We start from the raw sequence: 25,942 nt of genomic DNA, 5'->3' as shown, positions 1-25,942 counted from the left end.
ATATATATATATATATATATATATATATGTGACAACATATCTATATCTATCACTCTAGAAAAAGAGAAAGAATGTATAATATATTGATGCTTTCCAGGGGTCCAACCTCAACCTACTTCTCTTCTTAAAAACTACATTCAGGGCCAGCCCTGGTGGCATAGTGGTTAAGTTCAGTGTGCTCTGCTTTGGTGGCTTGGGTTCAATTCCTGGGTGTGGACTTACACCACTCATCAGTGGCCATGCTGTGATGGCAGCTCACGTACAAAAAAAACAGGAAGATTGGCAACAGATGTTAACTCAGGGCAAATCTTCCTCAGCAAAAAGAAGAAGATCGGCAACAAATATTAGCTCAGGGTTAATCTTCCTCAGAAGAAAACAAAACAAAACATTCCAATACTTTCTCCTGGTTAACTTTCAATAGACATCGCTTCATTTACCACTGACATATCAATGATACATATCTATTTCCAGACTCCTCTACTCTCCCAAGATATTGACCTTTATTTCAAACTGTCTATTGCCTCAATTGTTCAAGCTCAACATATCCAAAAATAAAACCCATTGTCTTCCTCTAATATATATTTTTCCTTTAATATCCTTTCTCCATAAACTCTGTCTTGGTTAAGCCAACATTATCCACCTGCATCCAACACTATGATTCCTGTCTACCTTGCTCACATTGTATTAATTATCAGGCCCTATTGATCTACTGTTGAAATCTCTCAAATTTGATTTTTTCTCCCCACCCTGACATTAATGCAGACTTCCTTATCTCTCTCCTGGATTTTAAAAAAAATGTTGGATTACAGTATAATATGCATACAGAAAAGTACACATGTCATTAGCGTACAACTGAACACACCCATGTGACCAGCACCCAGGCCAAGGAGCACAGTGTTACTCGGAGTCTTGTCTTCTCCACGACCGGGGTCTTAAATTCCATTGTTGATGTTTAATACTTTAAGGCTCTGATACTTATCAAATTTCAGGTATCCAAGGTGGTATAGCATTTTCAGCCATCATCAATTATGTATAGCTAAGTGTGTGTGAACGATTTAAGAACATGGTTTAATAAATGTGGGGAGGAAGAGCATGAGCCCCTGGGCCATTGAGAGATGAGCGTTTACCCAAGGGGTGGAGAGTTCTGAGCGACCTGTTAGGGATGCTGACCTTGAGTGCCAAAGACAAACTGCTTGCATGACAGTTTTGCAGAGGACAAGCTGCTATGATAACAGAATAGGGTAATAAGAATCTCTTCCCCCCAAGTGTTCTGTTCCCGATTTGGATTCGGTTATTTGCTGTACTTAATAATAACTGGAACAAAGGTTGGGGTGAAACCTTCAAAGTCAGAGTAGGTAAGACCAAAGAATTGAAAATCCACTAAGGTGAATTTATCTAATTCATGTTATACCACATTCATTCTCAGCCCCATGATAAATCAAAGTACAATTCTCTGAATTGAACTGCATTTGAAGAGAGATCCTGAACAGCACGCTGCTTATCATAATTAAGCCCCCAGGATAAAACCTCTCAGAGCAAGCGTTCTGTAAGTTCCTCATTCCTCTTCTGGATGGCCTCTTTCTCTAACTTTAAAACTGCCATTTGTATCCTCTACTGGGTTTACTCTTTGAGCCACTACTGCCACAGTTCCACCTATTTAAATCGCTATTTATTTAGCAGAAACTCTCACTAGCTTTCTTTGTATCCTTTAGAAGAACATTCAGATTTATTGCTGATGGCTAGAAAATAGAGTAATATGACTGGTCAAAATTGTCTAAAAGAGCATCCTTAGGCTGGCTTTCATGCAGAGAATAATTGTTACCATTGTTACATGTCATAGAGTTATGCCATAATAATTTTTAAGTCCAATTAAATAGTGAGAAGAAATTTTCAAAGGCAATTGAGTTGCTCCCAGCTCTATCAGACACTATTCAGTTGCCCCTGAAGATATCAAGAAGCAGCTCAATTTCATCTGGTTTCTTCAGGAACAAAGGGATTGCTCCTGAGTCACTCAACTGACTCACCTTCTCGGACAGAGCTCAGTTGTACAAAAAATGAAGGCCATGTGGTTAAAGGAATACGCAGTGTAGGTCAGCCAAAAATTCACCAGATGCCTTTCTGCACCGCAGAAGTTGTTGAGCTGGAGCAAGGAAAGAAAACACTGAGGAAACAGTGACACTTATGTACGACACATTGATTCTTTCATTAACGCGTCCATGCTGTACCAGGCGCTGTGCGAGGTGCTAAGGCTACGGAGACTAGGTAGAAAGACCATCATCATTTACTTCCTCAGCTCAGTTCCTTTTCTGGTTATGCTCTCTGACTTTGAAGGTGAGGAACTCACCTGCCATGCTGGATCTATGCAGTCTGGGGGGCCTTGACCACAAGATTTAGGGGTGGAACATATGGTCACGGTTTAAGCAAATCACTGCATTGCATTCCCTCCGTCACAATGGTTGATTTGAGAGATGCATGTGACCTAAACCGATCTCGTTAGAGTGAACCTCAGCTTTTAAGTCAGCCTTCCAAAAAGACTCTTGCTTTTTCTGCTATCTGAAAAGACTCTTGCTCTTTTGTCCACCTCAGAGGTTCTAGCTGCTCCATGCATTTATCCACCCCAAAGAGAGACCTCAGGCTGTCCAGGGTCATCATGGAGTTTGAGCATTAAGCCAGTGTAGCAGGAGGCTCAGCCAAGAGATGGGGGAAAACAGTTACAGCGAATTATTTGATCCCTGAATCTAATTTTACCTGAAGCCAGCCCCATACCCCTATACCTTATAATCCCACAACCAACTTTTTAGCTAACAGATCAAGGGGAAATGCTCACTGGATCTGTACAGGAAAAAAAGGCTGAGCTGAGCGTGCCTTCAATCTGAATCTACTCAGGATCAAGAAAATTGAGGCTGGTAGAAAGAAAGTGATAGAAAGAGAACAACATTTGCTGTGGAAGAGAGTGGTTGGATTCTTCCCTTTCTGTATGTGCTCTCCATCTTCAGGATGATCATCACCCACCTGGATGAAAAGTAAAAAGAAAAACGTGAAAAAACCAATCAAGATTTCCAACTGCATGGTCCCAAGTAACCAAAGCGGCTCCCATATTTTTCAGTGAATTGATTTCCTGTGTGAGCGACCTGGCCAAATTGGGTATCAGCCCCAAGATAAACCTTAAGAATGCAAAATACATAGAGGGGAAGCAACAACGCTGAAGGATCTTAACGTGAAGCTATAGAATGGAACGGAAGAGAGGACTCCTTATTTCATTCATTGCTTGCCTTGACAAAGGGGAAGAGCAAGAACTCTGTGAAATATAACATGAAGCAGAAGAGCAGAGGGCTTGGTTATGAGAACCACCTGGAGAGACAGCAGGGGGTGGCTGACCATGGGATGTGATTTAAGGGCCACAAAGAAAGTCACTTCTTTGACCTTAAGATTTTGCTAGGAATTTGGGTCTGTTTAATGCAAGAGGAAAAAGGCACTCCCCAATAACAATCTAGCAGGAAGCATAAAATTGTGAAGCCATGTCTTATGGTTTCAAATGCTACTAGATCTTTTATATGACAGTGACAACTGTTACCTTGTGTGTGTGCATATACATAATGTATATTTTAATCTTGTCATCATGATAGTAAATATGGGGAATAGAAGGGATTGGCACACAACTTTTAGCTCTCCTTCTGGCATGCTTTCCTATTCTTCAGATGCTGGAAAGCTAAAAGTGGCATTTGCTAAACTCCCTTGCAGCTAAGGTTCTTGGTGAGATTTAGATTTCTTCAACTAGATGCACCTAAATGAGATCTGAAAGGCAGAGTGAGGTATTGGATGTATTTCTGCTGTTTTGCAATATTTTGCTGGCAAGCACACTTGTGAAAGCACTGAGCTTTTCTGCAGCAAGTTTCCAGCGTTCAGTCCCTGGCTTCATGGGTTTTTAGAGGTGGAATGTGGAGCATGCTTTTCTGCCAGTTCAGATCTAGCAGGCATGGGTGTCATCTCAGAGCTTCCAGTAGTAGCAGAAGTGACTTGCTGATTCCTGGGTCACAGGGAGGGTGCTATTTGGGAAGTCAGCAGTTCAATGGGAGCCTCCTGAGTCCCTACCTTTCTGGCTGAGAATGAAGCAGCAACTCCCCTGACGGCCAGGTCTGCAAGATTTTCTTGGAAACCCAACCTAGCCTGTGGACCTCTAGTAAATCTGTTTCTACTTAAGACAGCTAGAGTTGTTTCTCTTTGCTGCTAGTGAAACTTGATTGAGACAATCACCACGATTTATGAAGAAAGTCTCCAGTTTTGAGTACTAAAGAAGAGAAACACAAAACTCTTTTCCTTCCTTTGAGAAGCTCATACTCATAAACGACAAATATATGCAAATTTATCTAGGATAAAGCAAAATTGAAATATTATGCACAAGTCGAGGCAATAGAGAATCAGCGGGGGAGGGGAGAAAATACAGAAAGTGTCTGAGTTTGGTACCCAGACGGAGTGGGGTAAGGAGAAGCAATTAAAACCAGAAAATCCATAAGAAAAAAACAAAAAGAAGTTGGGCTCTTTACAACATACACAAAGAATTAACTCAAAATAAATCAAAGACCTACGTGTAAGACTAAAACTATAAAATTCTTAGAAGAAAATAGGGGAAGAGTTTCACACTGGATTTGGCAAAGATCTTTTAGAAGTGATACCAAAGTTCAGACAACAAAAGTAAAAATAGATAAGTTGGACTTCATCAAAATTAAATACTTTTGTGTATCAATGGACAATATCAACAGAGTGAAAAGGCAAACTACAGAATGGGAGAAAATATTTGGGAATCTTATATCTGATGAGGGATTGATATTTATAATATATGAAGGACTTCTATGACTCAACAACAACAACAACAAAAACCCTATTTAAAAATAGGCAAAGAACTTGAATAGACATTTCTCCAGAGAAGATATACAAATGGCCAATAAGCACATGAAAAGATGCTCAGCATCCCTAGGCATTAGGGAACTGCAAATCAAAACCACAATGAGATACCATTTCACACCTGTTAGGATGGCTATTATTTAAAAAAAATAACAAAAACAACAGAGAATAACAAGTGTTGAGAAAGATATGGAGAAATTGGAACACTTGGGCATTGCTGCTGGAAATGTAAAATGGTGCGGCCCCTGTAACAAGCAGTATGGTGATTCCTCAAAAAATTAAAAACAGAATTACCATATGATCCAGCAAGTCCAATTCTGGATATACTCAAAAGAAATGAAAGCAAGGACTCGAACAGATATTTGTGTACCCATGCTCATAGCATTATTCACAACAGCCAAAAGATAGAAACAACTCAGGCGATCATCGATGGATGAATGGCTAAGCAAAATGTGGTATAAACATGCAATGGAATATTAATCACGCTTAAAAAGGAAGGAAATCTGACACACACTACATGGATGTACCTTGAAGAAATTAGTCTACGTAAAATAAGCCCATCTTAAAAGCACAAATATTGTGTGATTCCACTTATATGAGGTACCTAGAAGAGTCAAATTCATAGAGGCAAAAAGTAGAACGGTGGTTCCCTGGGGCTGAGGGGAGGGGAAATGAGGAGCTAGTGTTTAACGGGGACAGAGTTTAAGTTGGAGAAAATGAAAAAGTTCTGGAGAAGGTTGGTGGGGACGGTGACTACACTGTGAAAGTACTTAACGCCACAGAACCGCACACCTAAAAATGGTGAAAATGGTAAATTTTGTGTTATATATATTTTGTCACCTTCTTTTTTTTTAAAAAAAGGAAAAATATAGGAGATGGATTTTCATTAGGAAATAGTGAAAGAGACAGATGCCAGGGTACTGTGTGGAGAAAGAATTAAGAGGCAGAAAACAAAACAATGAGAGAGACGATCTTGGGTAGCTTGAGGACTGAGTTTCATTACTTGAGAGTTGCCTTATTTTAGAGTCAACTATCTCTAAACTTTCAAAATAGCAATATGCATATATACTTCAGTCAGTGTTTTTTTAAAACAAGAAGTAATATATTTGCACAATGTTGATGATGTATGTCATCCTCCAGACTGAATTTCATGGATCCCATATGTCCATGTTTAAATCTCAGGGTTGATTCCACAGTAGGACATTCTAAAATCCATTTTACAATGTAAAGTGATAACAAGAATAAGAATAGCATTTGAAATTGGCATGGAGTAACTGTCCAGGTTAACTTGCAATGGTTCACCATGCATTTTTATTGCTCTAACTCATCTCCATGGCATCATGGTGAAAATTTGATTCAATTACGGAAGATAATCTGTTGGGAAGAATTGCCAATGATGTTTTTAAAAGGAACTGTGAATACTTTGATTTCAAAGTAATTAATTCCAAGGGGAACCTTTCTGAGCTGAAATAGTGAGGTTATTTTGTCATGAGAGCTTTCATAGTCATGAAGGAAAAAGGAAGCACAATTCTTTTATTAAATTGATGTTGCATCAGGAAAAAGAACTAAAAAATGATTGATTGCAAATGTAATGTAGGGGATAGAAGCATCTGGTTCAGGCATAAATAACCAAGGCTCTTCAACAGATGGCACTAATTTGTGTTTATGCCTATGTAATCTCACCTTTTCAAACTGCTACGCCTTTCTCGGGATGAGCTGTGGAGCCTTAGCACAGGGGAGGACGACTACCTTCCCGGCCTGTTTCTGTAAGAAAAGGTGTTCAATGTTAATGCAGCGGCTCGTGGCAGGTGTGCGTTTCTGGCTCCATTTCATCCATAATCGCAGCAGCAAACCCAGGAATGGGCTGGCGTGGAGTCTAGTGGCCTTGATTGGAAATCGGACTCGAAGTATTGAGCACAGAAATGCTTCAAAGGTTTGATCAAGGCTTAAATTCTCTGCATTTCTAGGGCAAAACCAAAAACTTAGCTTTGGCAAAGCATAAAAAGATGCGATGTTTTAGGCCTGCCTCTCTGTACCAAAGGGAGTTCTACTCTGTTTAGCTTTAAGGAAACCACAGAGGACTAAACAGCACCTTCAAAGGTGGGGACGGCAAATGAATCTTCCTTTCGCTGGTGACTCATGAAGAGGGCAGCCGCATTTCATCTCCCTTTACCCTTTGGTGATATGCTGGTCGTTAGACATTCTCAACCCCTGGGCAGCCGTGCGGACCCTGGGCCTTGGGCCTCAGCACTCTGCTCTGCAGAGCTCACGGAATAAGAAACCAGGAGAAATACATTCGCAGAGAAAACCATAGCCATCCAATATACCTGAGATAATAGAGGATAATATTTCCTTCGGATTCAAGTATTGAGAAAAATGTTCCCTCCCTCTTTCAAGAAACGCCACATTGAAATCCGCCTCCTCTCAGTTTTCTGAGGAAAGGGCTCTAACCCATGGCCGGCCCAGACTATCTCCCTCAGCCTGACCCTGATGCAAGGCCGCTCGGTCACTCAGCCCTCAGCCGGCTGCAGCCATGACTTTGTGCATAATTTCAGGTTATGTCCTTGAAAATAACAAATCCTTTGAGAATAACAAGTCCTGTTCTTATAAATAGCCATTCTGTCTTCTCCTGGGAGAAACTGCTCAACTTTTCATGACCTTTCTCATAAACCTAATTTTTAGACTACATTTTTGTTAAAATAATAAAAAAAAATAGTTGCTCTCTGAGCTGGCTGGTTTCCTGCTTCCCTCTAGCCAGCTGCCTTGTACTACCTGGAGCAGAATCCGACATGATGTCCCGTGTTCAGGGTTAGACATGAAGCTTTACTGACTCTAAACTGTCTTATGGAGATTACTTCGAGCTTCTAAAAAGAATATTTGTCTTTTCATTTTTTAGCTTCATTGCTGACACAATAAAACTCCAAGTCTTATCTCTTTGCTGGAACAGGGCCTTCTATTTCGTCTTCTGATCTCAGGAAACACAGCGTTTGATTTAATAGAATTCTCCTCCCTCAGAAATAGCTTAAGTAAGTGGCTGTTTCAAGATTGTATAGGCATAGTGTATCGTTCCTCCACTTTTTGCAACTTGAAAAACCTCATTTTGGTGTCTAATAAATCTTAAAATACTGATTTCAGCTCAAATTTTCTAATTATGAAGCTCATCCCACGTTCTAAATTTATCCTCCAGTGATTTGTAATCTCCATGAAAATCCATCAACTGAATAGTAGTTGGAAATGTATTTTGGATCCATAATAGTTTCCTGCCACAGAGAATACAAGCAACCCACCGAAATACAAACAAACCACACCTGTATGTCCAGCGAATTTTTTCCTGTAAGTGCTATGGTAGCTAAAACACTCGTATTCCTCCAGGAAAGTGCCCTTCTCAAACAGCTGCACCCAACAGGGTGAGAAAGGCAGGGGATAATTTAGATGACAAAAATGAACTGAGGAGTATCTGTGTAAAACCCTGTGTGACTAGTCTTATTCTGGAAATTGGATTATGTTTACCTGAGTAACAAAAGGCGGTTATTTATGCCCATTTCTGGCAAAGCTTTGGAAATGCCGAATTACAGCAGTAAGAACTTCCCGACTGTAGGCTGAAAACAGGGTCAAATATATTTGGTAAACATAAAGCCACCAGTTGTCTCTGTGGCAGCAAAGGCTCTGGAGAAATCTGCAAGGAGGAGGAGGAAGAAAGGCTCTGGGCACTTAGTGCTTTCTGGAATGCAGTCGTGGCTCTGTATCGGAATTCAAAAAGCCAGAAGCAGCTATCAGCTTGGGCGGGGTGGAAAGTGCAAGAAATACATTCGGTCCTAGCTTCTTTCTATTATGTTTCATCTTGGGTGCTAAATCTTTGATCAAACCCAATGGAAGGAATTCTCCCAAAAGTAAATCTCTATGTTTTAATAAGAGTTATAAATGCTATCTGTACCAATGATGGTTATTCATTCATTTAGTATTTGGGGGGATTACATGTTTACTAGGAGATGAGAAAGAGCTCCTGTTTTGGCAAGCTGTTTAATTCTTCTTTTTCCTGTTCTTCTTCTCTTATCATTTTGAAAAGGAGGCCCTATGCCAGCAGTTAGATAATGTGAGCAATATCTAGGCATAGTTTTTATATAGACAGCCTGAAAGTGCAGGAAATAGAGACAATCAAATTAAAAAACGATTTATGTGAATATTCAGTCACAGATGAACCTATGGGAAACTTCTCTGAGCTCTTCTAACTGTACTTTTTGCTTTTCTGCCCCTTTTCCATTCCTCCCAGATTGTCTTTTCTCCCTGCCTTTACCTAGTAATATTATGTGATATTGTTATAGTACAAAACAGGAGCCTTCAAAAGGCCAGATGTGAATTCCATCTCTGACCTCTGCAGAACTTAATTTCTGTGCCAGACATTTGACACTTATCCCGCAATGACTCGTATTGGAGTTAACATGACATAGGACCTGATTTGACTGGGGAGTCCAGAATAACCTCTTTTCCTGGAGACCTTCTTACTTAGAATTTGTCTCAGGTTTTTGGTATTTGTTTTTAACAAAATCTCATTATTAGTAATCATGTTACAATAAGCCAGGATCGGTTTGGAAGACCTCCACTCTGCACTTCCATCTTCTGCCAAGGGCTCCTCTCGCGGTGCACTGAAGAGAGTTCTTGCTTTAACTCGCAGTTAAATATGAAGATGACCAACAGTAACCTGTCTCTTTTTTTCCTGACCTTTTTTAGATACAGTGTGAACTAACATTTTCCTTTCAAGGACAGCAACTAGGACACTTACTGATAAAAGCAAGTGCTGGGGAACACAAACCATGAAGGACGGCTTGCTCATGCCAGCCTACGGTGGCGATGGAAGTGATCAACACTGTCACTCTAGCTGGATACTAGTGTACCAGCCAGTTGTGCCAGGGCCTCTAGGAGCAAGGACCAAGGCTTCCAGGCCACTTGGCATGAAGGTCAGTGGAAAATTTTAGGTTGTACCATGGAATGGGTCCAGAAAACAGAGGCCGAACAATCCTGCCATAGCGCATGGAAAGAAGATTGTTGGAATGCTTTCGACGCAACAACTGTCTCATTTATCAGATGGTGCAGACCAACATTGATTTATTGTATTGCTTGGCAATACTTTTTATTTTGTGAAAAAGAAAATCCTGTCATCAGCATGAGCTTTATTATTATTAATGAGATGAAATCCACGTAACATAAAATTCACCATTTTAACCAGTTTGAAGTTTCTAAGTCAGTGGTTTTTAGTATAGTCACAGTGTTAGGCAATCATAATCACTACCTAATTTAAGAACATTTCCCTTATGCCAAAAAGAAACCCAGTACCTGTTAGCAGTCACTTCTAACTTCCCTCTCCTTCTATTTTCTGACAACCACTAATCTACTTTCTGTCTCCTTGAATTTGCCTATTCTGGATATTTTAAATAAATGGAGTCACAGAACATGTGGCTTTTTGTGTCTGGCTTCTTTCGCTTAGCACAATGTTTTCCAGGTTCATCTATGTTGTAGCATGGATCAAACTTCATTCCTTTTTATAGTTGAATAATATTCCATTGTATAGATATACTACATTTTGTTTATCAGTTCGTCAGTTAGTGGACATTTGTGTTGTTTCCATTTTTTGGCTTTTATGAATAATGCAGCTATGAACATTTACATACAGGTATTTGTGTGTACATATGCTTTCCATTCTCTTGGATATATTCCTAGGAGGGGAATTGCTGGATCGTATGGTAAATTTTTGAGGAACTGCCAAATTGTTTTTCAAAGTAGCTACATCATTTTGCATTCCCACCAGGAATGTAAGAGAGACTGAACTTCCCCACATCCTCACCAACACTTGTTATTGTCTGCCATTTGTTTATAGCCATCCCAGTGGATGTGGGATGGTGTCTCATTTTGGTTTTGATTTGGGTTTACCTAATGACTAATGATGGTGAGCATCTTTTCATGCACGTATTGGCTATTTGTATCCTCTTTGGAGAAATGTGTACTAAAATCTCTTGCCGATTTTTTAATTTGGTGGTTTGTCTTTTCATTATTGAGTTGTAAGAATTCATCGTTATGTCTAGATATTAGACGTTTAACAGATATAAGATTTATAAATATTTTCTCCCATTCTGTGGGTTATCTTTTCACTCTGTTGATAGTAGTCCTTTGATGCACAAATGCTTTTAATTTTAACGAAGTCCAATTTTTTCTTTTGTTACTGTGATCTTGGTGTCATATTTAAGAAACCCTTGCCTGATCCAAGGTCATGAAGACTTACGCATATGTTTCCTCCTAAGAGTTTATAGTTTTAGCTTTTTCATTTAGATCTTTCATTTATTTTGAGGTAATTTTTATTTAGGGTGTGAGGTAAGGACCCAAATTCATTCTTTTGCATGGGGATGTCTGGATGTCTCAGCCCAATTTATTGAAAAGACCATTCTTTCTCCAATGAATGGTCTTGGCATCCTTTTCAAAAACCAATTGATCATAGTTGTATGAGTTTATTGCTGGACTCTCAATTCTATTCCATTGATTTGTATGTCTGTCCTTCTGCCAGCATCACACTGCTTTGATTACTGTAGCTTTGTTGTGAGTTTTGAAATCAAGAAGTGTGAATCTTTCAGCTTTGTTCTCTTTCATGACTGTTTTGATGAAGATCCCTGAATGTCCTTAGCTTAGTACTCGGCTAATGATTGGTTAGAGACTCCTTCAGTCTAGAGATTTCCTAGAGCCAAAGAAATCTCCCAGTCTTCACAGAGGAGCTTTGTTTGTGTGTTGGGGCATGCCTTCAACACAACCAGCAAGTTTACAACCCTGCCTCAGCCTTCCCTTCCCGTGTCTGCAGAGCCTCTAACTCAGGCAGAAGTGAGAGCTTAGGACCTTCTCAGATCTCTCCTGAAAGTGAACACAGCTGAAGCTGAGCATGAACTAGACACATGTGTGACTTTCCAAATTCCAAGGAATATGTCAGAGCTTTCCTAAGCCCTTGTTTTCTAAAGCATCTTACTCTAAGACTTTCCTCCCAAGCTTTTTGGTTTATCTATTGTTTGCTCCAAATGCTATTTATTGAATCAGGCAGCAGAGGCTAAAACGTTTGCTTATAAGTTTTATTTTTGACAGAGTCCTTGCCCCTGTACCAGCTCTAGCACTAGATGAAAGTTCCAGTCAGGTGGCATAAAGACAAGCCTTTTGAGAAGCTCCTCCAGAAAGCTACCAGACAGATCACCTAACAACAATTTGAAAATGACATCTGTTCTGCTCTTTCCTCTACCGGTACCAGGAATGACAGCTGTTATTTTCAAGGCTACTAGTGAGCTAAGGAATAGGGAATGGAACTAATAGAAGTTAAGATGCCACGGAGTTCACTGTTCTTACCGAGATTCAGCCACTTTTCTTGAATAAGTGCTGCCGGGGTTGATGCAAGCTTTTGGTTAGTTTTCAAAGTTCCAAAACAGTTGATTTCTGACTGTTTTTGTCAGTTCGTTGTTTCTTTTATGGAGGAGTGGGCTTTTGGAATTCCTTATCCTCCTATTTTGTCTCAGTAATGAGTTTTTATTTAAATTGAGGTAACATTAGTTTATAACATTATGTAAATTTCCAGTGTACGTCATTATATTCTGACTTCTCTGTAGGCTACATCATGCTCACTACCAAAAATGTAGTTGCCATCCATCACTGTACAAATGTCCCCATTTACCTCTTTTGCTCTCCCCTCACCCTTCTTTCCCTCTGCTAACCATCAATCTGTTCTCTGTATCTATGTATTTGTTTGTTTATCTTCCACATATGAGTGAAATCATACAGTATATGTCTTTCAGCAATGAGTTTTTTAAGAGCACATGTTTGTCTGATGAAAACTTAAGAAGTGAATTTTAATTTCACAAGAAAATCAATGGTGAATGTGTAATATGAGAAAATTTTTTTCAGTTTTATCATTCACCATGGAGTCAATGGTGACATCTCTGATCACTCGAAAATAGCACATATGAATTTGCTAAGAACTATCAACATCTACTTGAAAAGTAGTTATTCTAAGAATACCATGTTTAAAGACAATTTAACATGTGCAGCTGCATAAACTGTGTTTACATGTCACTCTATGAAATCTGAGTTTTCTTTGGATAAAATGACTGTTGTTCTAAATTGATATCTCTCATGTTTAATCCCAAGTTCTCTTATGTGTGTACCAAAAAATGAAGTCATAACTGTCAATGTGTTGTCTCCATTAACAAAGAAAGACTTTGAAAACAGATAACTGATGCCCATTTTATATCCATGATATCAGATTCTTCAGACAGAAATCAGTTGAATTAATACCAACAATGCTTCATTTTTTCCATCAAATTACTGGAGTCAAAGTAAAGCTTTTAGAAGTTCATTGTGTTGACTCTGAAATATCTGACATTTTAGCGAATTTCACTGTAAATACAGTTCAAAAGTTTAACATGGAAGAGAAAATGATTTGTTTTTGTAATCATAATATGAATTTTGGTAAGGCACAGAATCATAGTGATAACAATGTTTTTACTAAATTAGGAAACTATGGAGCAGAAATGTATCTGGAATTGGTTGTAGGCATGCATAATTCATAACTGTGTGTTCAAACAAGCTGCAGTAACCTACCAATAAAAATAGAAGTTGTAGTTGTTAAGATTTATAAATATTTTTATATATGCATAGAGTAACTGAATTACAAAATTTTTGTGACAAAGCTGATGCTGAATTTGGAAGATATTTCAGTCTGGCTTTGTCTGTTTTCTCTCTTTGTTGTCCCTCATCAATTGGAATTTAGAAAACTTTGAGCCTTTGGAGAAGCACAAATCCACTTATGTGACCTAAGATGGGATTGTATTATTTTGTAAATGAGTCCTGTTAATCTTGGTTGCATTTTATTCAGAAAATAGCATTTAATAATAAATAGGGAAAATTTATTTGACAAGTTTTATCCTATAAAATTAATTGTCAAAGAAAATTACTCTGAATTGAGGCAAAAGGCAGTACTTAAAAATATTGGGCTCAAATATTTATACAGCTCAATTTTTAAAAGTACAATTGAGAATATCTTCCATTTAACAGAATTTGTTCTGAGTTTCTCATCTACCTTAGCCCCTGTACAGAGTGTATTTTCTCATCTGAAATATTATGGTCTATGTGGAAAAGTCAATTGAAAGTGTCAACAATTTAAAATTTAGTGATTCTAAAAGCAGTGTTGAAAATACTACAGTAAATTTTATGAAAAAGTTAAGAATAACTATACTAAATAATTATGCATTTAAAAGTATATTGTTCAGAAAAGTAACAGTGACATGCTATTAGAAACTGATACAACTAAAAAACTGATTAAAGTATATGAGTATGTTTCAAGAATCATTATTCTGTTTTTTAATGTTCAGATAATCAATATAAGAAATTTCTGGAAATTTTACTTTAATGCACATGGGTATATAATTTCATTTTGGGTATGTTAATTTGAATTTTCTAAAAATTTTTTATATCTGGAAATAGTTTGAATAGAACTTTTTTGTAGATCCACCAATATCATGATACCAATTGTTAGTTAATTTAAAAAGTTTGTAAAACTTATGTAATTGTAATGATTTTTTTTTTAAGATTTTATTTTTTTCCTTTTTCTCCCCAAAGCCCCCTGGTACATAGTTGTATATTCTTCTTTGCGGGTCCTTCTAGTTGTGGCATGTGGGACGCTGCCTCAGCGTGGTTTGATGAGCAGTGCCATGTCCGTGCCCAGGATTTGAACCAACGAAACACTGGGCTGCCTGCAGCGGAGCACGCAAACTTAACCACTCGGCCACAGGGCCGGCTCCCATAATTGTAATGATTTTTACTGCCCCTTTCACTCTCAATGAGTCCTGGCTTGGATGATAAATTCTACAACTCTAGTTATAGTTATTCATCATGTACTCAGAACACTGGACTTCTGGGTTATCATGGTAAATTGATACATTAAGTTACCTCTTCTCCTACAAATCCCACCAAAATTTCTGTAAGGGAATAAAGTGTTTAAACCCATAAAGCCAGAGTAGAAGCATGGAGACAATAAAGACTGTATGATGGCAACAAATTGCTCTATGATTTAAGGCAGATGGATAGTGGTAACTGAGTAAGAAGAGTCAGGAGGCTTCAATCTAAGTGTGTACAGAGGGGCAAGCCTGTCACTTGCAAAACCCCAACAGCTGCAGGACTTGTAGGAAGGCGGGGTGAGTTGTGGGGCTGAAAACAAGGGGAGCGTCTGAGAGTCTGGATGTGCAATCATTACCAGTCTTTCTCAAGTAGGGTTCCTCAAGAGAATTAAGTCCTACAGAGAATGGTTTGAGTGACTATTCTCTCAGTTCTCCCAAGGATGGCACAAAGTTAGTGCTATTCTCAATGCATAATGGAAAAGTTCCTTCATTGCCTACAACGGAAGCCTTAGTGCATCAGGGCTTAAACCTCTCACGGCATCCAGCTGAGAAGGAATAGCTGAACTCTCCAGGGCCCTCTGTACCCTGAGCAGCTACTACTGAAAACACTGAATTCTGAGACCTTCTGGCCATTTCCGCTACCCACCAACCTTATTTATACTTTCTGAGGCAGAAGATGAGAAGACGCTTCCTTGGGGAGATTGAAGAGCTACAGAAAAAAGATGTACAATATTGACAGTGAATGCGTCTAGTCTACAGTACAGCCCTGCCCAGACCCAGAGTTTTCAAATCGACAGTTTAGTGTCTGTCTCTCACATATGAACAATTGTATTAATCAGGGTTCTCCAGAGAAACAGAACCAATAGATTGTGTGTGTGTGTGTGCGTGTGTATGTGTATAAAAGGATTTATTATAAGGAATTGGCTCACAGCATCATAGAGGTGGGGAAGTCTTAAGATCTGCAGGGCGAGTTGGGGAGCTGGAGACCCAGGAGAGCCAACAGTTTATTTCCAATCTGAGTCTGAAGACCTGAGAACCAGAATGGCCAATGGTTTAGTTCGTGTCCAAAGGCCAGTGGGCGCAAGACCCAGGAAGAGCCAATGTTTCAGTTTGAGTCCAAAGGCAGGAAAGAATTCTCTTTTGCTTGGGGGAGGGTCAGCCATTTTGTTCTATTCAAGCCTTAAACTAACCGGATGAGGCCCACCCACATTAGAGAGGGCCATCTGCTTTCCTCAGTCCGCCTATTCAAATATTACTCTCATCCAGAAACACCCTCACAGACACACCCAGAATAGTGTTTGACCAAATATCTGGACACCTTGTGGCCAGACAACTTGGCACATAAAATTACCCATCACAAAAATCAACCAAGGATCACCAGAGGTTTGAAGGAAGACTTGGTGTGAAAGACAAAGGCTAATATAAACACATGGAAGAAGAAATTGGAGGAAACAGAGACAATGGGAAACTGAAAACTTTAAAGTAACTCTCAATCAGACCCTCCTAGGGGTAAGATGAGATATTGTATCTGTAAAACAAAAAGAGCCATAAATATATCAGAACTTAAAAAATAAGAGCAGAAATAGTTTCAGCAGAAGTTTTGGAAGGTAAGGTTGGGGACATCTAGAATAGTAGATAAAAAGAAAAAAGAAAGGAAATAGGAGAAAAATAGGAAAGTTAGTGAATGAATTAAAGAGATCTTACACCTAGCTTCAAAGAATTTTAGAAAGATAAAACAGATAAAATGGAGAGGAAATTATTAATGAAAGCATGTAATAATTCCCAGGACTGAAGGACTCACATCTCCATACATAAAGGGTCCATCAAGTTCCCTGCCAAAGAATAATAGTTTTTTAAAAAAATCCACATTAACGCACATTAAAGAGGGAAGAAAGCAAGTCACGTACAAAAGATCAGGAATCAAAAGGACATGGGGCTTCTCACTGGCACTAGAGAAAGCTTGAAGGCAACGGAGCAAGGCCTTCAAAATCTGAGTAAAAGTGACTTCCAGCCTACAATTCTTAACCCAGCCAAATTACCAATCAAATGTGAGGGTAGAATAAAGACATTTCCAGACACTTACATTCCCTGCACCCTGCCTTAAAAAACAACTTGAAGATGTTTTCTAGGAAAATGAGGGAGTAGATCAAGACAGAAGAGAACAACTGTCCAGGAAATGGATCCCAGGAGAGCAGCGAAAGAGAAGCCCCAGGACAACTGTGTGCTGCAGCCTGCGTGTGAGTTAGCTCTGACTGGAGTGGGAGGATGGAGGATGCCAGGGGGTGGTATCCCAGAAAGAAATGGGACCAACAGATGGCGTGATAGGTCTGACCTAATGAGGAAGAGTACCCAGAGCGGTTGTGCAGAGCTGTTAGCACTGTAGGAGGAATCAGTGAAAATCACGTGGAAAATTAAGACGTGGAAAAGCAATGAGATCAATAAAAGGAAACCCTACACATTACTTGGCTCAGCAATACACAATATTTATACAACTACCATCATGTGAACCTTAATATTAATTAAACCAAAAATTGCAAATTGACTATGTTGGGAAGATGACAGTAGAAGAGAGGAACCAAAGATATAAATGAATCTATAAAAAATACATTCAACCAAACTTCACTGGCTCCAGTGGTGTGCCCAGCTCTGTGCTAGGATGAAGGTGGCAAGGTTCTGAAGGTGTGCCTGCAAGGACTGAGCAGTCTGATGGGAGAAAAGATTGAAAAGTAATTTGTGTTTATAAGATGCTTCCAGCAAACTCCCTGAAGCCTTGGTTATAAGTGTACCCTGTTCCTTTCTGAAAGCCTTGATCCTTTAAATGGATGGCAATTTATGCTTGTAAAAGGATTCTTAAGTTTGCAATATTTTCACAGCAGGGTTCTTTGAATTACATGCTTCCATTCTTTACCTATTTGCTTACACACCATTAGGTGTTGCATAAAGCAAGGTATCACAGCAATCCTAAATTTCCTCTCCTAGCAAGAGGCAGACTACTGTATCTTTGGATCTTAAATATGCTCCTGAATTGCTTCACTTTCCCCTCCCTTCTCTATTCTTATCTTTAGCCGAAGACTAAGCTCCATCAGGCTCACCAATTTCCTTGGGTCTCTCTGGGTACTAGAGTTCCCCTAAGATTCATCCACATGGAGCCCTTATGATAGTCTTGCCCTGAGGCATATGAGCCACTTGATTCAGAAACAAGATGACTGTCCTGCTTGACTACACCATTGGGAGGAGGTCTGGTGAGGCCTGAAGGTAGACGACCTTCTCCACAAGAGAGAGGGCATTTGCTGAAAGGAAAAAGTGCTAGAATAAAAGCCCTAGGCCTTCCCTTCAGAGAAGGGAATCTAGAATAGCACTCTGTCCGATAGATCTTTCTGTGGTGATGGAAAAATTCTGTGTTGTCCAGTACCTTAGCGATGGCTACTGAGTACTTGAAACGTGGTAAGACCAAAGAACTGGCATTTTAATTTTATTTCATTTTAATTAGTTTAAATTTATGTTTAGATAGCCATGTGTGGCTAGTGGCTGCCATATTAGACACTGCAGGTCTAGAAAGAAGCTGTAAATGTTTCTGGTTCAATAAGTTATAGACATAACTTTTTAGGATTCTCTGAACCTGTTTCTTCCTCTGTTTTAGGGACAAACAATGAGAACCTAGAACTACAAGGATCAGATTGGTCATTTTAGGGAGGATGAAAAGATGGAGAATAGAGATAGGCTTGGGAATAAAATGACCCAAAGCAGAGGCTGTGGTAGAAACTAGAAATAAGAAAGGCAGAAGTATTAACTCTGTTTGGAAGAAGAGAGATGCACAAGGAAGGAAGGGCGCTTGGAAAACCTGTCGGGGATGAATGACTGAGTCCGGGAGCTGCAGGCTGCCCACGGCTGGGGGAGCCCAGCCCATTGAGACAGCACACTACAAAGAGTGTGAACTCAATTCTTCTATTCATTTTATCAAAATTAACCACTCATTTATTTTAAGTGACATCTTCCAATTTAAATACTTAAATTACCATGAGTAAATGAAATGTGTATCACTTTGGCTAGCATAATCAAGGCTGTAATTTTTTAAAAAAAATTAATAGGTGAAGTCTAATACATGTATTTACTAATTAACAATTTGAACACCAAAATGTGCATAATGGCACATATATGCACATATACTGATAATCTTACCTTATGCCTTTTCTGTAAATTATCTAGATTCTTCCTTAATTTATTGACTGAAAAAAATATGAGCAAAGATCCCAAGGAACTTCCTGTCATTTCTCTAGAATACATGATGTCTATCACTCAGCTTGGCAGTAAGGGGCCCTCACCTGTCTTGTACAACTTACACTTTTCACACACACAGACACAAACACACTCACTGCTAGTTTTTTCATAAGCCTTTGAGTAAATGAATCTTCTGGGGGCTTACTTTTTCTCAGAAGAAATACCAAGTTTCTTCAGTCCAGATTTGGCCTTTTGTGTTCAGAAAAGTATTAAAATTTACTCTAAACTACCATAGATCTGTAAGTTCAGGACCTGAAAGTTACTCTCTTTGGAAAGTAAAAAATAATAAAAACTTAAATAACTCAAATTTGACTTGCAACATTATTACCAGGGCTCCTTGCCTTAGGGAAACCGTTACTGTATCACAGGCAACAGTGAGAAGAATTCATGAAACTTACAGGTTGATGACCCAATGGGGTTTATTTACAGTGAACACAAATAGCTATAGCAATACTCAAAGTAATATAATTTATTATATTCAGGACTTTAAATTGGGTTCTGAAACCCTTCTTTCAAAAGGCAAAACTTGTTCAGTAAGTCTTTATGTAAAGAGCTCAAGAGATTGGCAGGTTAGCAAATTTCAGCAGATTAGTGAGGAAAAAAAAAGAGCAGCATTCAGGAAAAGAAAAACAGACATTTGGGATAAAATGTTCTTCAGAGAGGCTAGACATTTTAGCATGTTTTCTTCCTCGGCTCTTTCAGTTCTTGTACTAGAAAATTACAAGGGTCCAGGTACATGTGGAGTCGCATACGTTTGTCAGTCTGTGACATTGCTCGAGTCCGTCCTCTGTGCAGAAATGTGGACATGGTGGGAAAGATTCAAAAGAACTGCAGGATCAGACTTTTCCTTCAAGAAACTGCATATGAAAAGAAATGAAAAGCATATGCATAGAATAATATAGTGAAAGTATATGAATAGAGTAAAATCTCTAGGTACATAATTAATGAAGGCTCATTGAGAAGAGGAATTAAGAGAATTGGGTCAAGTTAATCAGGGAAGTTCTTGTGAAGTAATTTTGAAGCCAGATTTGAAAGGTGAGAGAGAGTTTAATGGAATGGTATGAGAGGACACCTCCTCCTTGCTTACCCATCTCCACTCAAGGATGGGTGTAGTGCGGGGTTGTCTACACAATGTTGTTCTTTGCATTGGTTTGCGGTATGACTGGAGCAAGGCGGCATTACACTGCAGATGCCGTCGGAGTGCTGAGCTGCAGGGCAGGCAGGAGACAGGCTGATATTCTATGATCCTTCTCTTTGAGTGCCAAGTTCCAAGGCAGCTTCAGGTCAGGAGAGTACAGATCCTTCTTAAGAAGAGGTGATTGAGGACAGGAAAGCATGCTGTGCATTTTGAAACAAAAGGGTTGCTTAAGAGCAGAGCTGACCTTGGAGGCACTAAGAAAGGTAGGTGGGCCCTTCGGGGAGAGCGCCCCTCCGTGGACCAGTGGGAGGTGGGGAAGTGATAGGCACCTAGGTGTTCCCTACACGGTGGGGCAGAAGGCTGTTGCCCCTGCTGCTGCATACCTGCTTCTACTCAAATAAGATGGTTGCTGTTCTCAAAGAGCGGAGATGGGGTAGGGATGGTGTGTGGTGGAAAGAGCAGAGTTCAGGCAATTATGACAACGTGTAGCAAGTGCTATGATAGAGGGGAGTGAGAACACAGTGGGGACCCAGTGACATCTTCTGCCTGGGGGATGTGTGAAGACCTCACAGAGTTGGTGAGTGACGTTTCACTTTTGAATTGGTCCCTGAAGACTGAGTAGCAGTTTTCTGAGTAGAGAAAGCAGGGAGGGCCCTTCAGGCAGTGGGACAAACTGGTAAGAAAATATAAAAGCAGGAAAGGGGTGATGCGTCCAAGGGGGCTGAATGTGCACCTTGGGGGAAAGACCCCATCTTTCTGGGTGGGGGAGAGAGAAGGAAGAAGTTTTAGTTACCAGACTTGTTAAAGCCAAGAAGTATAATGAATCCAGTCTCTAATTTGTAGGAAATCCCAAGGGCAGGAGAACACGTCGGATTGTACCATCAGTGTGGCATCAGCTAAATCCAGACTGTGGCCAACTCTACTGGTCAAACTCTGAATTCTTCAACAAATAAATAGTAAGGGAAATTAAAGGACCAAGGAGGTATTTGTGGGTTTAAAGAGACTTAAAACATATGTTTTTTTAAATTTTTAAAATTTTTTTAAAGATTGGCACCTGGGCTAACAACTGTTGCCAATCTTTGTTTTTTTTCTGCCTTATCTCCCCAAACCCCCCCTGTACACAGTTGTATATCCTAGTTGCAGGTCCTTCTAGTTGTGGGATGTGGGACACCGCCTCAATGTGGCCTGACAAGTGGTGCCATGTCCACACCCAGGATCTGAACCCTGGGCCACCGCAGCAGAGCACGCGAAAGTAACCACTCAGCCACGGAGCTGGCCCCTGTTTTTTTCTTTTTAATAGGCAATACTTACCTATAGTTTTTTCACTATAGGGAAAAACTATACAGGAACATAAGAAAGACTTCTGTAACAATCAGAATGGTAATTACTTTGGGAGGAAGGGAAGGGTTATGACTGGGGCACATCAAGGGGTTCCTCGGGATGCTGGCCAAGTTCAGTGTATTGACCTGAGTGGGAGTTATAAGGAGGTTTGCCTTAATCATTCATTAAGCTATACATTTGTGAGGTTTTCTGAATTTCTATATAAAAACTTTTAAAAATAAAATGAGTGGCGCGTTTGCAAGAGTGACCTGACTTTGATGCAGAGACAGGTATTACATATGGAAGAGATCTTGCTGGAACCAACCCAGCACTGCGGTGACTGAGCCACGGTGACGATGGCAGGAAAGGCCGACCATGCTGACTGTGGCTAAGATCAGCTCTGCGGCACCCTGGCTGCTTGGAGCTCCGGAGCCAAAGGCACAGTGCGCTCTGCCTGACGGACCATCAGCTTCCACGATTGCCTTTCCAAAAGCAGTAGCTTGTGCCGAAAAACAAACGAATAACAAACAAACAATATCCATGACCTCAGGTTCCCCTGGCCAGAAGGCCTCCAATCTTTGCCTCCTGTTTCGGTTGAGTAACTTAATTTTAGATAACTTGGCTTAAATTAGATTATTAACTCTTCAGTTTGTCTTTTAAAATGGGGATCAATGCAGTTCTAGAGCAGGAAAAAAAAACCCTCATCCATGAACCCCTCATGCCTTTCTCTCTTGCCAATGATTTATGCATGACGCAGGCCTGGTGTTGAGTTGCAGGTCACATCTCCCAGGTCCTCAGATAGTTGCACATGTTTGTTTTGTAGTAAGAAGTTCAGCATCCCAAACTGTAAATTCCAGCACTGAACGTACACGAGTGCAGCCAGACTTTAAGCGGGAATAATAACAAAGCAATAAGTAACGTGGTTAAACAAATATGTTCCCAATTCCCTTTGTCTTCTTCCAGCATCTAATGCAGATGTCTCTGTCCTTATTAGCCAAGGACTGTGTTTTCCTGTCTGCCTGCTCCGGCACTGGTGGGAGCAGCGTGTCTTGAAGAGTGCTTTCCCATAAAGAAGCCTGTCAGACTCTCTTAAATATAAACAAGAAAAGTAACTAAGCACGCGTTTTGTGCGTGCGATGCTTTTGATACTGGTCCCTGTGGTGATTCTGGCTTGCTCGTTTTAATGAGGAGGGTTTGGACCTCGCTGTCCTCATATGTATATTAACTCCTCACACAAAGGCAGGGAGGATATGCTGTGAATAACAAATCAGGGATCAGATGCTTCAGGTCAGCAGGGCCTTCACAAATGAACACTGTTCAATGTCATAGCCAAGGTCAATTGAAACCATAATGCCACTTGGCAGAGGGAGAAGAGAACAAGAAAGAGTCTTCAAAGTTCAGAGGGGATTAGCCAGCAAGAGTAAACCAGCATTCGTTAGCTATTTTTTATAAAAGGGAGCTCGCATGGAATCGTTTGCATGCTGAAATCGTGCATGGGATCTGTGGGAGAATAGAATCTCAGCTTTCTAGTACCCTTTGAAAGGGTCATTCCAGGTAGCCAAGCAATTGCAAGAAATTCATCAAATTAAACACAAAATATTTTAAGAACTGCGTTGGGTGAAAAACTTTCTGGGAGATGTTTTATACACTTTCCTTTATAGAAAGAATTCTGGCTTTGGAGGCCAAAAGAGCTGGAAAACCCACTGTCCCATTTACTAATTGAGTGTCCTTGGTTAATTACCGTTACAGAGCCTCAGTTTCTTAACCTGTAAAATGTGTATAATTGCACTATATAGTAAGTATTGGTTAATTTTACCACATAATAAGTACTCCTCACTACTGGCTTCTCTTAGGCCACCACTCAGGTTCCAATATTCCATGTGTTAGATAGACATGATCTGAGAAAACATTCAGATTTTACCTGGAAGGGGCACAGACAGGATGCAAGGATACACTTGACTAAGTTGGAAGGATCCCTGTTTTGAGGGGTCCTTGAGGGAATTGGGATGGTTTGGGTAGGGCTGGCTCTGAGCACTGAGTACACAGCATCTGTAGGATGGCGTTGAGAAGGTTCCCCTGCCCAACTCGTTCCCATCTACCTACTATAATCAGGATGCCTCCTTTGAGGTCAGATAACGATTCTTCAGAAATTTTGTCTTGTACAGGATCTTGGAGGATGTGGCTGACATGACAAGGCACCACACAGATGCCCCTTCAAAGATCTCACTCCCAGCTTCAGGGAATGTGATTAGTTGCAACATCCAGCTATTCCTTCAGGGTCAGCCTCAGCTTCTGAGCGGAGATCACGCTCTTCTTGGGGTGTCCTCCTGGCCATGCCTGAGCAAGTCGACGGTAGTTGAGGGCATACTTTTTTCTGGCTGGCCCCCCACCAACGACTGAGGAAGATGATGGAGCCAGGGCCTGGGTCTTTAATGCCCCTCTCTAACAGAGAGTAGCTTCCCGTTGGGATAGCAGAGACTTTGTCCTGTCTGCACCACAGTCTGAGAGTTCTCTTTGCCCAATCCTGTTTCCTCTCTTTTCCTTTCATCAGCATTGCTCCCTGATAAATCTTTTGTGCTCCTGACTCTTTCTCAGCACCTTTCTGCTTCCTGGTACAGAGGGAGGTCACACATCAGCTGGGGAGGGGTTAGCACAGCATAGACTGATGAGTCAGTGATCAGTGCTATTGACACCGACCCTGATATGTTTCCCTACATTAAACCCAGCATATGTGGAATTAAAACCAAAACATTCTTTCCCTGCCGGCTCCCTGGCTTCCTGGCTTGAGAATCCACTCTCCTCCATGGAGACAGACACAGCCAAGGACAAGCACCTGGATTCGCTATCTCCTCCCTGCAAAGAGATACAGGCTGGTGGGAACGCTGCTGACCAGCAAGGTCACAGGCTCTCTCCTCTCTGCAAGTAGTCTCAAGGCCAAAGACAGGCTAGTGGGAAAGCTCTGACCAGCAGGGCAATATGCTACCCTCCCCTACCTAAAACCCCAAATAAAAACCCTTCCTTTTAGCTTTTCAAGAAGTTTGAGATTTCAGGGTTACCTATCCTCTCTCCTTGCTCAGTGCAGTGCAATAATAAAATTCCTACTTTCTTCCGCTACAGCCGGTATCAGAGATTGTCTTGCTGCGCAATGGGTGAGCAAACTCACTTCAGGTTCGATATCACTATGATCTGAATGTTTGAATCCTTCTCTACTTCGCAGTGGGGAAGCTGTCCCTCTACCTGTTCAAGGCTAAGTGGGCCACCTGGGATATTTCCCATTATCTGTCTCCTCACTCCTCAGGGAATTTTCTCCCCTAATCAATTCCTCACTCATGAACCTTTGCCTTCTCCACTTCATTAGCTAGTTTCCCTTTGCATATAAATATAGGCCAAACATAAGTAAACGCCTCATACAGCCCAGTTTTTGGTTGGTGGTACAGTGAGAAAACAGATGGGGCAGTACAGGGATGAATGCACAAAAGCAAGCACTCCTGTTCAAATCACAGACCTGAATGCGTTTTATTCTTGCTTCTGCATTATTAGCTAATCAGTTTCTTAGCACCTTTCTTGAAAACTGAACTCTTGACAAACAGTGATCCCACAAAGACACTACCAACTGGTAAAGTCTTTCTGTAATAATTAGCTCTTCCCATCTGTCTTAGTCAGTTCAGGCTGCTACTACAAAATCCCATAGACCGAGTGGCTTAAATAGAGATTTTTTTGTCACAGTTCTGAAGGCTGGGCAGTCCAAGACTGAGGTGCTGCCTTGCACTGATTTTGGAAGTTAAACATTTGGTTTCTATTCTTTCAGGTTTTTTTCTTTAAAATTTTTAACATGGACTCTTGACTTAACAAAATCTAAATTATTGTTGCCTACTGTTGTAGTTCCATCATATTTTTAAGACCTTCAACATCAGTTATAATTATTGCCCACAGAAAATGGGTCTCTGCTCAGCATTGCACCTAGCTCCCTCCTTTTGGGTTCAGTTTCTTTCTCTCTCAAGGACACCTCACATTGATCCTTTCAGTGAGGGTACGTGAGTTGTAAACTCTTTCAGTATTTGTTTCAAAATGTATTTATTTTGGTCTCCCTCTTGAGTGATAGTTTTTCCGGGTATCATGGGTTGCCTGTTATTTATCCTCAGCCGCGTGAAGATTTGATCCTATTGTTTTTCAAATTCCATTTATTGCTGATGAGAAATGTGCTATCAGCTCTTCCTTTATAGGCACTCTCTTCTCTCTGGTTGTTTATAAAATGTTTCTCTTGCTCCTTGCATTCTAAAGTTTCATTACAATGTGACTCAGTGTGCTTTATTTATATTCATCTTACTTGAGACTCAGTATGCTTCTTCAACCTAAAGATCAAGCATTTAAATATTCAGGAAAATTCTCT

General features: G+C 40.3%; 1 long non-coding RNA gene across 1 annotated transcript in view; it reads right to left on the bottom strand.

The window, feature by feature from the left end:
- Positions 1 to 394: 394 nt before the first annotated feature.
- LOC138919929 (uncharacterized) overlaps positions 395 to 25,942 on the bottom strand; it is a 49,625-nt gene continuing 24,077 nt past the window's right edge. Inside the window, exons 3-4 of the long non-coding RNA XR_011430524.1 lie at positions 6,586 to 6,666; positions 395 to 3,012 (exon numbers count right to left, since the gene is read on the bottom strand). This is a non-coding gene — a long non-coding RNA (uncharacterized lncRNA). The remainder of the gene's footprint in view (positions 3,013 to 6,585; positions 6,667 to 25,942) is intronic.

This window comes from Equus caballus, chromosome 21 (assembly GCF_041296265.1).
Source record: "Equus caballus isolate H_3958 breed thoroughbred chromosome 21, TB-T2T, whole genome shotgun sequence".
NCBI lineage: Eukaryota > Metazoa > Chordata > Mammalia > Perissodactyla > Equidae > Equus > Equus caballus.
The sequence above is the reverse complement of the archived record's forward strand: the minus strand, read 5'-3'. Positions and strand labels throughout refer to the sequence as shown.